We start from the raw sequence: 16,112 nt of genomic DNA on the forward strand, positions 1-16,112 counted from the left end.
TTGTTTATTTATCATTGCTGTTCACACAAACCACTGTTTTAAACAAGGTTTACTCTTGAGATATATGAGTTGTATATTAACTGCAATTAATAAGCTAGTGCATTTTATACGAGCAGAAACCCCATCAATAATGCAAACGACAAGTAAATCATTATTTGAGAAAAATCCACTCTAGAAAGATTTCTCATTAAATGAAGCAATTATTTGTGCATCTAATTCCAATGCTTAAATTGTATTTTATAGTAGGAAATTGCTTGTACTGTCTGCTAATGTATTTGCAGTGCTCGTTAGCAAATGCCCTTGGTCTTCAGAGAAACCATTAATTAATCCATTTTGGTTGGGAAGTAAATTAGAATAAATTGACTTTGACAAAGTGGCTCGCGATGATTCTTATTTAGTGCACGTATCCCCGAGCTAATACATTAAACATGTACATCAAAAGATTCTGGTCAGAATGAAATACCAACACATCTCTAAATGCTAGACATGTATGTGATCCCCAATGTGTACAGTTTATCATTTTCCAATTAAAATGCACAGCTTGAAGTTAAACAACTAACACACAAAGAAAAGTCTGTTGGTTTTCATGTCTTTCACATGTAAAAAGAGCCATTCATGATCACAACACAGCACAGACTATGTTTGAATCCAATAGAAATATGATTTCTTAATAAAAAAAGAAAAAACATGATCGTCTTCTAACGGAAAGAGAGCAGTAGCTGGCTATGATAACAAAAGAGCACAGCAATTGGATGCTAGCATTCTCAAAATGACCGCATTTTACAAGCACAACGTTAAAGTGCATCAATAATTCATCAGATTTTTTTAAAGAAGAGTTAAGGTGACTCAGACAACCATAGGAACCTAAAAAAAGAATAATAAAACAAAGTAGTGACCAAAAAAGGTCAATTTTTGCCGGACTGCCAAGCCAAAACCGATGGTTGAATTTGTACCTTAATCAAAACAACTTGGGCACAAAGCATTTACTGGAGGCCTTTTTGTGGTTTGGGGTAATTCCATGCAGTAGTTTTTTAAATATTTGATGGAGAAGGGGGTACATTTCCAAAACCGGGTTTTTTTAGACATGAAACGTCCACCATATTTTTAATTCTCAATGCGAGAGATGGGCACGGCTCTATCCGAGGGTCACCGAAAATGAAAAGCACGAGAAAAGTCATTTGCAGGTCATAATACCAGCAAATAGTCTAGAGGTGGGCTGTTGGCTAGAGGACACCAAGCGAAATTTGGAAGTTAGAGGGGGTGTAGGGACTGAGTATGCAACATGAAGCTTTCTGTAGTCTTGGCTGTAGCCACAAATAGCCGACATTTGAATTTAAACTGCATCATGGAAACAGATTGTGTTGTGGGGGAATGGGTGAGGGTAGAGGAGGTGAGGATGCCATTAATCTTGTGTCGGGAGCAGGCAGTGAGTTGGAGGACACTTGGTGATGACATGGGGGGGCAGGAAGGCATTTTATTTGCATTATAATTTTTCCTGATAACCGCGTCTATAAAGCACTACAGATAACCAAGGTCATGTGTAGTTCTCTATGCGCAGCTATAGTTTTTGTGTGTGTGTTTTAAAAAGATATTTTTACAGGTAGAGGGAGCCCGGGTGAAAAACCACTGGCCAAAAGCCATGGCCAGTAAAACGGTAGGCATTTGGACTCTTACCCATTCAGTAAATGCGTTTTTTTTAGACAGAAGCCTGGAAATGATACCTTTTTCATGATATGTATTAAGTGTTCACACATAATATGAAATCCTCTACTTTTACCTAAGTCTGAGTACACACAGTAGGCATTTGGGACTCTTATCCATTCAGTATGTTTATTTTTTTAGACCGAAATGATACATTTTCATGTTGCAGTCTTTGGGCCCCATTACGAGTTGGGCGGTATCCCGGATGGGATACCGCCTAAATTTATTTGCGTTAGCGCCCATCAATCCGGTGGTGTTACACCCGGATCACGGGTTGGGCACTAACCGTTACTCCCAATCTTTGGCGTAATTACCATGCGGTAATACCGCAAGCGGTCATTGCGCTGAAAATTGCCATTTTTCTGGCATATTTATCCCCAGCTCTGAGCTGGGGGTAAACACGGCAGACTCGAGATTGGGTGGAGCAGTATATGCAGCAGTAACACTGATACCGCCACATTTATGGGCTACCAACCAACTCATGATTTGTCCCTATTTTTTTTAAATTTAACTTACAAGGAGTAGTGAATACATAAATATATACATATTCACTGAAAAACGTTGTTAAAGGGATGTTATGGTTAAGTTGCATTAATAAAACCCCATGAAATTCAATGAAAAAACTTTGTTAAATTGATGTTATGGTTACAAATAAAACAGAAAACAACCAGAAAATCACCAGTTATTCATTTTAATTTTATTTATTTGTCTATTTGTACAGCATACCAAACCTGTACACATCAAGGCGCTGTTGTATACAGACATAAGTTACAGTAGGAACGATGCAGACAAATATGAACACAGGGACAAAGCGAAGTACAGAGTGAGGATACAGTAGGGGAAGTCAAAAGTTTTTGTTGCTGGGGGTGAGTGAGAGGTTGCTATTAGCTGGTAGTCTCCTCTGGATGGGGTCTACTAATGTTTAGTTGTCTAGAGTGAACAGCCAGGTTTTCTGTTTTTTCTGAAGAACCAGTAAGTGAGGTCAGCTCTAAATTGGGCAGGTAGGTTATTCCAGTGTTTGGCTGCCTAGCGGAAAGCTGCATCCTCCCGAAAGTTATGGTACGCTAAACAACCATAACTCGCACGACCATCTTGCACTGCTAAGACAAACAGCCAGTACATGTAAGATGACATCACAAATGTCATTGATGACATCACTAATAACATCACATATCTGGGCCACTTGTTTATGTTCACTGACATGTATAGGCTAGTTTTTATTTGGACTAACAATGAGAATTTTAAAAATTGAAAAAGTGCATTTACCTTCTCATAACTTCTTAAAGTACTTTCCATAGAATTTGATTTTACCGCATAGTGCACATACATGGGGCAATAAGCAGGCCTCAAACACACAATTCATTTGTGCACATGATAACCAACTCGAATGCTATTGTCATTTTTTGGTGCTGTTGTTTCTTTCTTCTTTAGTTTCCCTGTATGTGGCCCTAATGTGTATGCATTGTGGTTTCTATATGTATAATTTGGACTAACACAAGTATGTTATAAGTTTGAAATTGTTAGCTATTTATTCCATGTTTAACATTATGCAAAACTTTGATAAGGTAGCATTTATTATTTTACTATCAGAAATCAATAGATTAAAAATACTGTACTTTTTTGGCACATGCTGCAGCCATTGCCTATGTGTAAGTATGATTAGGTTCCTGTATTAATAACAACACTCAAATATAATGTTTTCTTTCGATGACAACATTCTTTAATACATTAGGTAGTTTATGAGCGATCTCCCGATCACCCTTGACATCTTGTTACCAACATTATAAACACTGCCCCTTGCTTGTAGTGACTATTCATGAACATTATTTTAATATGTGATTTCAGTGATATTATCAATGACATTTGTGATGTCATCTTTCATGTACTGGGTGTTTGTCTTAGCAGTGCATGGCCGTGGCGCGAGTTATGGTTGCTTATCTTACCATAACTGGCGAACTTCTGGGGGTTTTTCGGTTTTAATTGTAACCATAACAACCATTTAACAATGTTTTTTCATTGAATTTGATAGCTTTTTATTAGTGCAATTTAACCATAACGTCCCTTTAACAAAGTTCTTTCACTACATTTCATGGGTTTTTATTAGTGCAACTTAACCATAACGTCCCATTAATAAAGTTGTTTTCAGTGATTTTCATAGGTTTTTACTAGTCCACCTTAATTTGCTACAACGTACTATCATACTTACCCCAATATAGCAACATTTTTCTCCACACAAAACCTTGCCATTCCCCAACTTTTAGAATCCTTTTTAACACTTATATACACTTTTTTCAACTTTTTCAACTGTTTTTATGTTTGTTGACGTTCACATAAGTCTGACGTCATCGTGGACCTTTTGGACAGTGTCACGTGACCAAGTGCTTGCACGCCGCCCGATGACGTGTCCGTGAAGGCTTCCTCACTTTGCGAGCAGGTTTGTACTTCGTGAGGAGTTCAGAAGTGCACTTTTCAGCTCGAATAGGAACTTTGAAGCTCAATATTTACCCTTGCACAGCTCCTACACCTATTCTTACCCATTTTCCATTAACAATCTAGCACATGGCACATCCAGGAAGAATATTAGGAAAACTGCTATTTATCTTAAAAATTGCATCTGCTATTGCCATCCCTGCTCCCAAGAGCCACCACCACCACCAGCTGGAGGACCTGCACAACGAATGAAGCACAATATTTCAAAGGCAATCAAGAAGACCAGGAAGATGAGGTAGAATAAGTGCCTACCTCTAGCACTGAGAGAGAATCATGGGTGTGGCAATTCTTTACCACTGTTGGAAATGTAGCAAAGACAAGCTGGGCAGTACTCCTATGGGACCAACTCCATGCACCGCCACACCAAATCCAATTACCGCAATGCTCTCAGAATGGTGTGATTTGATTTGGTTATTCATAGTGCGCATACCCAGGGTGACCAGGCAAAGAATGCATCTAGGCGCAGATGAAAAAGTTGAATCAATTGTTATTGAATAACACCAACTCAAAAACTGACATGGTGAATGAAAGATGATACACGAAAAGATAAGTTTTTAATTGTTTCCTGAAATGGGTTGTTCCTTACTTAGGAAGTAGTAGGCTATCTTCCTTTACCTCATCTTCCACAATCAATGCTTTAACCACACAGCCTACATCTGTGGGACACAGAATCCTACCAGCTACCTTGCAAACAATAAAAGACGCTGTTGATCCATATCTTTCGAGAAATAAAACAGTACTCTGTATATACTGCAACACACCTCTGTGCAGGGGGGAGACATTTCAAAGTGCTTTTAAAGCCATAATAAAGGTGCATGAGAAACAATGCCCTCTATCTTAGATTTAACACACGTAAAACATCTTTGCCTACTCAACTGCCCCTCCATATGTGTGGTTGGTGCCCCTTCCCTCATTTCCCTCCCCACCTTACTTCCTGGCCTCTCCTGCAAAGAAACAATGAAATAAAAAGACATAAAATGTCTCCTTTAGGAACCACCAGTCCCAGTTAAAAAATAGAACTAAAATAATGTTTATTTACTCGATCTACTTTAAATTTTTCTGTAATGTTGTTAGATTCCATAATATTCTCCAACATTGCCATTAGCATTTTCTACAATGCTAATGGAAAATAATGGACAATTGTATACTAGAGAAAAAGAAAAAACACAAACACATTTCTGTCTGAAATTCTTCTCTCTAGTATATAATGAACACCATAATCCGTTGCCGTCTCTAACTATCCACAGCGTCTGCATTCCACTGTCTAGCCCATGCCTTATTAGAAAACCTGGATTGCACATGCACACATCACACAACACAGGCCTTCCACTCTTTTTATTGTTTGTAACACTCCCTCATTGCCTGTTTTAAACCATTCACACATATATCCACCAATCACTTAAAAAACGTTGCAGATAGCCTATCAACATATTAAATGTCCACCCGCCAACTGCCACTTAACAATGTTCTACAAATCTTTTGCATCTACAGTTCCCATAATTATACCAACAAATTGTACATTGTGCTCCAATAAATGCACATATGCATTGTGCAGGGACAGAAGTGCATTAATAAAAGGGGCAATACGGATGGACAAGTGCTCATGGGAGCCCAGAAGGGAGGTGCCAAATGATCCACAGGTGGGTGGCCACCAGCTAACTGTTGGGGCAGAGGATTCCCAAGGGTGGGGTACATATTAACTGTAACGTCTCTTTAACAACTTGTTTTCTGTCAATTGAATACATTTTCATAAGTGGAAATGTTTCATAATGCTGCATCACTGCATATAAATTATTAATAATTCCTCTTTTAAATTGTATGAAAGAACTATAAACTTCCTTTAACAAACATATTTTTTGCAAAGCATACTTATGTGAGTCGTTATCAGCAGCGTATACCACAAGAGGCAAATCAGAGTAGACATTTGTCCTTGTCGAAGGCGAGGCCCTCTGCCCATGGCAGAAAAGTTATATCACTATTTTTTTTACTTATATTTCTACAATTTCAAAGTAAAACACAGGAGAGATTTCCAAAGTATCCTTTCAGGTCCTTGCTGATGCTCCTCTCGCACCTTTGCTACAATCCTGTCCAGCACTCCAGGCTGCAGGTGCAAGCAGATTTGTTTCCCCCATTTAAACCTACAGTTTCGGGCACGCCGCATGCCCACAACTTTGCTGCAATCCCATCCAGCACTCTGGGCTGCTGTCATAAGCAGATTTATTTTTCCTTTTAAACCTACAGCTTTGTATAATGCGCATTCCCCAATAAGTAAATCAAAGAAGGCATTCATCCTTGCCGAGAGCCAGGCCCATTGTCCATGCACCAAGCTTATATCACTATTCTTTGAGCCACTGCCCATGGCAGAAAAGTTATATCACTATTTGTTGTACTTGCATTTCCATCCTATCAAAAAAATCAAATATAGGACAGATTTTCAAAAGCAAGTCCTTGCTGATGATCCTCGTGCAAATTTTCTGTAATCCTGTCCAGCATTCTGAAATGCAGCCGCAAGCAGATTTGTTTTCCCATTTCAACCTAGAGATTCAGCCATGCTGCATACCCTGATAAGTAACTCAGAGTAGGCATTCGTCCTTGCCGAGGGCCAGGCCCATTGTCCATGCACCAAAATAATCACCATTTGTTGTGCTTACATTTGGACACAATGCTTTCAGGTCCTTGCTGATGCACTGTGTGCAGGTTTGTTGTCATTCAGTACAGCACTTAGGCTGTAGCCACAAGCAAAATATTTCTCCCCATTCAAACCTAGGGTTCGGCCATGGTGCATGCCGCAAAAAATCAAATCAGAGTACACGATTATCAAGTAATTGCAGGGCAGTAGATTGGGTAGATCAATGCACTTCATCTAGTACATTAAACTGATTACCCTGCTTCTGGAGATGGGGATCTTTTTTGAAGGTGCCCTTCTTTCTTCAAGTGTTAGGTTTCGAATAGGAGAGTGGGCCCTGTTCACCTTAGCACTTGTTTATTCAATAAATACCTGTTGTCATAATGAAGCAGTCTTCAAAACCATTCTTGATGCTAGATTTGTTATTAGAACTCAGCTGACACATAATTCGACTCACTAGAGTGTTTCTCAAGGCATGCTTACTGTGGGCCAGTCATTGCTGTGAGGTTGTGTAAATTAGTCCAGCATCCAATCCCAATATCTTTGTCCCACTATGGTCGCAAATAATGGTGGGTAATGATTTCAAGGGGTGGCCTGGGAACCACATGGGCACCTGATTCAGCGAGCTTGGTAATTATCTACTGAATAGCATTGTCTCAGAGTTTATGCAGCAATAGTCACAGTGATCTGTTGATGCAACCCAGTACAGCACTTCGGGCTGCAGCCATGGACAGAATTTTAGCCACGGGCAGAATTTATTTTCCCATTCAAACCTATCCCGATTTTGAGAAACTTCACCACATAGCCAGTCCCTGATGGCCCTGCCCACTTCCTCATGGTCATGGCCAGTAGCCAGATTATCCGAGACTCTGACAATCTGGGAACTGCCGCCCATGACCACAGGCCACAATCTGGCTACTGCCCATGGCCACTGACTTTACCTCAGTCACCAATGGTATATCACAATTTTCTGTACCTACATTATGACACTTTTCAAAAAATAAAACACAGACACTTTTGTAAAACCATGCTTTAAAGTCCTTTGAAAATGATCCTTGCACAACTTTCCTGCAAATCCATCCATGTTTTATTTTTTGAAAAGTGTCAACATGTAGGTACATAAAATAGTAATATAACTTTGCTCCCACTTGACAAAACCCATTCAGCCTTTGGAGAAAAATTCAAGGATCGGTCTACTATCTTTCTAAAATCCGTTATAACCGATCTAAAAATGTTGAAAGCCCCCCTAATTGTGCCTCCTCTTCACAAAATCCCACCAAACTTTGCATAAACATTAGGATCTGGCCCTTAAACCTATTTGCAAACTTTTGTGCAGATTTGTGAAACGGCACCAAATGTATAAGCCTTTAAAATATCTTGGGACACCCCCTCTAATTTTATCGCCTCTTTGCAAAACAGCACCAAACGTTCATTCAGTTTCATTGAGTGGTGCCAAAGTTATATGCCATCCAAAATTTGCTTTTCACCAACCTTGTCATGCAAATATGTGTATGAATTCCCCTGAACATGTGAGATGTCCGCGAACATTACAGGGATATACGGAACTGTTTGCAAATTTAGAAGGTGGAAAACACTTGGTTTTTGGATTTTCATCACCATATCCCATACCATCCTCATCACTACTCACAGCCCCAGCGATTGTTTCATTAGTTTGACAAGTGCAATGTTGTGTTATTTAATATGTTTTACCGCGATGTTCACGGACAATTGCCACTGTCCGCGAAACTAACATGGCCAGCTTTTCCCAAAAATGTGACACCTCATGCTTTTCACCATCCAAGCAGTGGACGCGTCTGATGTCTGCGGACATCACGTCACTGTCTAGGCCAATTGGAGGCCCGTCCATGGACTGAACAGGGAAGTGAGCCCACGGACCAAACCCAGATATCACTCATTTTTTAAATCTACTTTTTGGTTGTTTAAATAAATAACTACTGAATGTATTTAGACGAAATTTACAAAAGCCTTCTTTCAGGAGCAAGCTGCTTTCTGAAAAACCATCCAGTGGTTTGGGCTGCAGGCATGAGCAAAATAATTTTTCCATTGCGTCTTTGGGAAAAACCACCCCTTTTGGGACCCTCATATAACTTTGCCCCCCTGAACGAAACCTCACAAGACTTAGCAGAATCAAACCGACAGGGCCATATACATTTTCTGCAAGGTTTCGTGAGGATTCGTCCAGTGGGGGCAAAGTTGTAAGCCACCAAAAAGTGCTCTCTCTATGAGTTGAGCAACTTAACCATAACTACATATATATATATACATATATATATACATATATATATACACATATATATACATATATATACACATATATATATATATTCAGTAAAAAAAACTTTGTTAAAGGGACGTTATGGTTCAAAGTAAAACCGAAAACCCCCTGAAATTCGGCAGTTATGGTAAGATAAGCAACCATAACTCATGCCACCGTGCACTGCTAACACTAACACCCAGGACATCAAAGATGACATCACAAATGTCATTGATGACATCACTGATGACATCACATGTGCATTTACTTTTCATGAAAACTCTGTAGGAGCGATTCTTATAATGTTGACCAAAAAGTGTCAAGGATCATTTGAATAAATATCATGAGCTAATTAGTGCATTAAGCAATGCATTGATATAAATAGCATTCTATTATGAGGTTCTATCCAGTATACTAAGCAACTCATGCAGAAACTTAGGCAGTGTGTGCAGTATATATGATGAAGGTGCAATATTCATAATCTTGCCATGTAGAATAATGAAATGATAACTGCTTTCTTATTAGAGTTTTGCGTACTGTGAAACATGTAATAAGTAGCTAATAAAACCCACTTAATACATAATTACACTTAATACAGACAAAACACAAAGAGACAACAACACATACAAATATAAGTATATACAGGGACAGAGAAGTAAGCAAAAAAGCAGAAGTAGTAGCAGAAAGAGTTCATAACCTAACTGATTATCTTTATGCAGAGAAATGATTGCTCTGTTTCAAAGCTGCTACTTACTGTATGTATGTGTATCAAATGATGTCAGTGAATCCTAAGGAAAGGAGTGTGAGTACAATGTATACAAATATGAGCATATACAGGGAAGGTATAGTAATAAAAATAAAACTATGAGAAAGTGCTGATAACTCTAATGATTATCTTCATGCACAGAAAGGATTGCTCTCTTAAGCCTATGTCTTCCGCTATATATATGTTTCATATGATATGACTTGACCCTAAGTCTACAAATATAGTACCTTTTCAATTTTTACTTCCTGACTGTTACTGAAGAAAACTATGTGGCTTAGATATGTCAGTAAAGGAAAAAAAGGGAGAGCCAGCATGTGATGTCATCAGTGATGTCATCAATGACATTTGTGATGTCATCTTTGATGTGTTAGTGTTGGCAGTGCACGGTGGCGCGAGTTACGGTTGCTCATCTTACCATAACTGCCGAATTTCAGGGTTTTTTCGGTTTTACTTTGAACCATAACGTCCCTTTAACAAAGTTTTTTTACTGAATTTGATAGGTTTTTAGTAGCACAACTTAACCATAACGTCCCTTTTAACAAAGTTTTTTCATTGAATTTCATAGGTTTTTATTAGCGCAACTTAACCATAACGTCCCTTTAACAAAGTTTTTTTTTACTGAATTTCATAGTTTTTTAGTAGCACAACTTAACAATAATAACTTTGACTTTATGTGCATGTAATATGGAACATACTGACTCTTTCTACTGAATTTGACTGTCCGCGGACATGTTCGAACAACAGTACCACCACCTAAAAACTCTGGGGGGGGTATGTGTAATTGTTATATCATAACATAGGAACATTTAACAAATTCACAAAGCAGCACACATACAAAGTATATGTAGTAATACTTAAGAAATGTAACCCATATATGTAACACACCAACAATTCATTTAAATACAATATGTTCTAAAATGGAATATACCAAAAGAAGATAAAGTGGCTTCCAACATAATTACCTCACAGACACTCCACAACTAAGAGCAAGACCAGACGTACAGACTACTCATCACATACTTTCCTGAAATAGTACGTGCACTTCATTTTACTGATATATTTATAAACTTTCTGTATTAGATAAAAAAATATATTACTTTTTTGTTTTCTCACAGAAATGTGTACTACTCTGGAGTGGCTAGAGGAGCATTTCCCACAAAACGAAATGTCAGAAGATAGGGCAGCTAATGGTACACACTTTACTATATAAACCAATTAATAAATATTATTTTGTATACATTGAACATATACATTTATTTTTTTTACAGACCATACAAAAATTGCCACTACCACAGAAAAAGAAGCGGTGGATAACACTCTGGAACACATTAACCAAAAAAAGGACCAATTTATGGCAAATTTTAACGATTTAAAGAACTTTGTGGAAGATCACCTAAAACTACCAACAACATACCATTGTCCCACCTGTACTTGTCCCCTCTCACCATATCCCACTCATTTAACCCCAAACCCTCTCCATGGACCAAAACGTTTTGATGACATTTCCATCCCTTCTTCACCTGATCCCAATTATGTTGAAATCCCTAATTGTCCTGTTTTTGTTTTCGTTTCTGCCCAACCTTCTCAGTCATAAATTGTTTATATATTTCAAGTAAAGTTACTTTTTTATATTGTGTTGTAATTACTTTCAGTTCTTTGTGTTAAAACCAATTTAGGTGTCCACGGACAGCGCGGTTGTTCGGAAATGTTCGTAAATAAACGAAAATTGAAGTGTCCTAGGACACTATATCTGTCCGTAATGTTCTCATGCAAGTTGAAACTGTACTAAGAACACACGTACTGTCCTGAAATGTTCGTAAGTAAACGAAAATGGAGGTGTCCTTAAGAACACTATGGTAGTGTTCGCTAGCAAGTTGAAACTGTTCTAAGAACACTCCTGGTGTCCTGTATTGTTCGTAAATTAACGAAAATGGAGGTGTGCTGGAGACGCTATGTCTGTCCGTATTGTTCGCAAGTAAGTTAAACTGTGCTAAGAGCAAACGACTGTCCGTTTTACGTGTGACGCACTTTTAATTAGTTCAGGACCCGAACACTGTCCGTAGAACATCCACATGCATGCGCAAAACAATGTCCGTATATTGGGTGTCCTGCGGACGGCCGCTTCCTTAGCAAACATGCTCACGAAGCAATCATGTGACCGCGCCCACGCTGATCGCGTGTTCTGAATGCAGACACTGTTCGTATCCCCGAACAGTTTAAAAGTACATTTCCAAGTAATCCACAATATTTCTCATTAAAAACTCACCATACCACAAATCCCACATACTAATCTTAAGTTTCCACATAGTTTTTGTGACTTTTTGAACCTTTTTTGGTGTTCGATCTGTCTTGCAGACGGTGCGCATGTCTGCGAACCGCGTACAAGCACCCCTATAAAAGACCACGCCCTAGAGCTCATTCTCATTGTGTTTCTGGGTATTCCACAGAGCACACTGCATTTTGCTGCATACTTTGCAGATTTTGAGATGTCCATCTCCAAGACGATGACATCCATGGCTCCACTATTGCCACCTGGTGCTACATCTGCCTCAGCACCACCCCAACCCCCTCCACCACCACCATCTCCTTAAGGGCCTGAAGAGGGGAACAGGAGTGAGGATACAGAGGAGGAAGAAGAGGTTGACGAGAATGAGGTAGAGGAAATCTCTACTACCCGCCCTCGGCGTGATTCTTGGGTGTAGCGGTTGTTTACTGTTCATGGGAATGTTCCTAAGGCTCGTGCGAACCGTGTCACCTGCAATGAGTGCAAAATGGTACTCAGTCGTGGGAGGCATGGTGCGTGCAGCTTTGGGACCACGACCATGAAGCGACACCTGAACTCATTCCACACTGGGGCCATTCGCGAGGTTGTACCTTGCGAAGAGCATAGTAGGTTGATTGCCTCTACTTCATCCTCCGTTTCTGATCCTGTCACCACAAGGAACACCTCTGTGGGACAGCGTCTTCCTCAAGCTGCCTCACAGGCCATACAGAATGACCCTTACCTTTCGAGGGTCACAGTTGTATGTATGTACTGTGACACAGTACTCTGCAGGGGGGAGCGACTTCAGAGTGCTTTTGAGACTATCGTCTCAGAGCACGAGAAGACCTGCTCACTACCCAAATAAAACTCACTCTACATCTTCCTCTCTCAGCTCGCCCTTTCTTATCCCTGTGGTTGGTGTCCCCCGTTTACCCTCCTCTCCCCTCCTCTCCTAGTGTGTCGTGTATAAAAAACCAAATAAAATACAAAATAACAAAAATAAAAAAAAAATAATGCTCTTTTCAGAGCCGCCTTTCACAGTTAAAAAATAGAAGTGAAGACAAATAAAGCAGGGCCCTTTGTATATCTTAAAAGTCCGCTGACAGTTTGCGAACAGAAAAAAATTGGGGTGCTACCCTATTGTAACCACTGCATTTTTCTCTAGGAGCAAGTGGTGGCTCTGAAAAGAGCCTTTGGGAGGGGTTTGTATGTCACAAATTATAAATACTTAACACCTACTTCAAAATGGATGCTGTATTTCTAAAAAAGGTCGCAATGCATTTTGTACATTTCACAGAAAAATCTGATTGCCAGCATAAAAGATGGACTTTATCTCTGTGAAAAATGTATGTACTACGAAACATAATATTTCCATTGTGAAAAGAGGACATGCCAAAATCTCTTAGGAAGGCACAAACAGCCTTATTGACATTACGCCTTGCTTTCTCCATTTGTGGACCACATGAGAAAGAACGAAGCCACATTTGTCTCTGCGCAATCTGTGAAAAAATTACTTTCGAGTTTGGAAACTTGTCCATGATCTTCTGAAGTCCTCTTTCATTGCAAATTGTAAAGAAATTCCAGACACATGTCCTAAACTGTTCCCTCCACAATGAATTACAATTATGTCTGGATGTTCCTCTATCTTCAAAGTTGCACAGAGAGGTAGCAGGTCCAACCACTTCATTCCACGCACTCCATGCCAGTGAACTTCCACATGTGGGAATCCAAGATCTATAGATACTCCACAGCTTTCTTCATGCACCTTCAACCAATGTATCCACGAGTCTCCCAAAATCCACACAATCTGTTTTTTGAAACACTCAGCCATATCTGTTCTTCTCTCTGCAAAAAGAATATCTGAGAAAACCTCTCCTAGCACAACACACTCACTAAACTTTACTAACCAATCCCTTGCTACATTCAATCTCATTTGCATGCCTCCCCACCCCAAATTCCACGGATGTAATACGCGGTGTCCTAGAACTACCGCCATGTCCGCGAACATATTGTAACATGGACGCCCTTCTACCATTTCCATTTCACTCTCTGTACCATTCCCTCATTGGATGTAGCTAAGAAATCACATGACCATCCACCAATCAAATCCAAGACCTCTACATGTAACTGCATCATCATAGATCAACACTGCAAATGTACGGTGAATCTCTCGGAGTACAAGTCTCATACCATTGGCAAGCACGATCTACGAGAAATACTATCCAAGTCTCCAAGATTTCTACTTACAGCTTCGTCCATATCCATATGCATGAACACAAACTACAGGTATGTATATTTTCTATACAGTACATGAACACATTTTCTAGCCGACTTTTACCTTGTATAATCTGTAAAATGAATCTACAATAATTTTTTCATTGTCCTAAAATGAACTGTGCCTTACAAACCTTTATACAGGTTAATTTCTTCATACACACACACACGCAAATAATGTTAAACCAATATTTTTTAAATTAAATATATAGATTACGTATAATCAAACAAAAGTACATGCACACTCTATGATCAAATCTCAAACAATGATATTTGCACAAACACATAATTGGTTTTAATTTTTTCAATTTATATAATTTCTTACATTTATATAGGACAAGCAGGCTATGCATTGACTCACTATTACGTGGAAAAGCTTAGTTACAGGAATAGTGGTATACAGTGGTACATTATGAATTTCACAAGCCATAGTAAATATATTTTCTTTCCTACAGTTAGTCATAAGATAGTTTTAATGGTTTTGAGGAAGGCGCTGAGCATTTCAATTTAAAAAATCTATGTCTAAATTAAAAACAGTGCTATATACAAACCAAATTACTAATTTCTTTCTTTTACAATTGCAGTGAAGACCATTCTCCAGAAAAGAAGCAGCCGAATTTGAAGTACAAAGAACAACTAAGAAGTAAACTGCTCATTTTAGAAAAAAAGTAAGTAAAATGTTACCATAATATTGGAATTATTACTCAAACACACAGGTTAATTCATGCTATTTCTATGCCTAAAAATAGAGATTCTGCACCATTCTGACCAAAAATCCCCCCCGTCTTAAACAGTGATTTACTGGCAGAATGGCCCACAACTTCCTATTTTTCGACACACAAATTACCCAACTCAGCCGCTAGAATTTAGATGTTGTAGAACAAACAACTGTTTTAATTGTATAGCTTTAGATATACTATTTATACTTCTCCAAACCACTGGCTTACTTTTTTCTGTCATCTGAACCCCAGTTTAGTAACACATTAATTCAAGAATACCCATCCCTAGTAGTTGAACTTCCCAAAGCACAATCACATACCGTTACATACATCTTTATCATCTTACTCAAACACTCATGCACACAACACACATGCATTCCAGAACACCCCAACCCATACCTTCTGTATTTTTTTCAACAGACCCTAAAGAATGCCTACCAAAAAGCAACTCCGTAGAAAGGAACGCAGAAGTAGAGCAAATGAAAATAAATCTCTCCAACCTAAACATCCATCTATAGCAGAATTTGCAAAAAAAAGTTCAAACACAACAGCTAATACAGTCATGTAGTGAAACAGAAGAAGTTTCTAGTACAAAAACTTTGCCTCCTCTATCAAAAAGTAAAACAAACCAAAAAACAATTAACAGAAAATCAACTATCACTACAAATAAAACTTCTTCTATAAATCTTGATGTAGTACAAAGTAAGCATACCAAGAAAGGTATTTTAGCCAAAATGTTCCGTCACAAAGTCCTTCAAAATCTTATGAAAACAGGAGAGAAACCAGGTTCAACACTTCAAACCTATCGTAGAAAAGTAATCTTAGAAGCTTTGATAGACAGTGCAATTCTTCTCAAAAGAAAGTTATTTATTTTAGTGTTAAACAGAATAAAACCACTAACAAAACTAATAACTAAATTACAAAAAAGACTTCTCATTAAACGAAATGTCAACAGAAATAACTTCTTAATATCTGTGGAGGTGAATGGAGTCACACTA

Source organism: Ambystoma mexicanum, chromosome 5p, assembly GCF_040938575.1.
Source record: "Ambystoma mexicanum isolate Mex_15411 chromosome 5p, UKY_AmexF1_1, whole genome shotgun sequence".
NCBI classification, from domain to species: Eukaryota; Metazoa; Chordata; class Amphibia; order Caudata; family Ambystomatidae; genus Ambystoma; species Ambystoma mexicanum.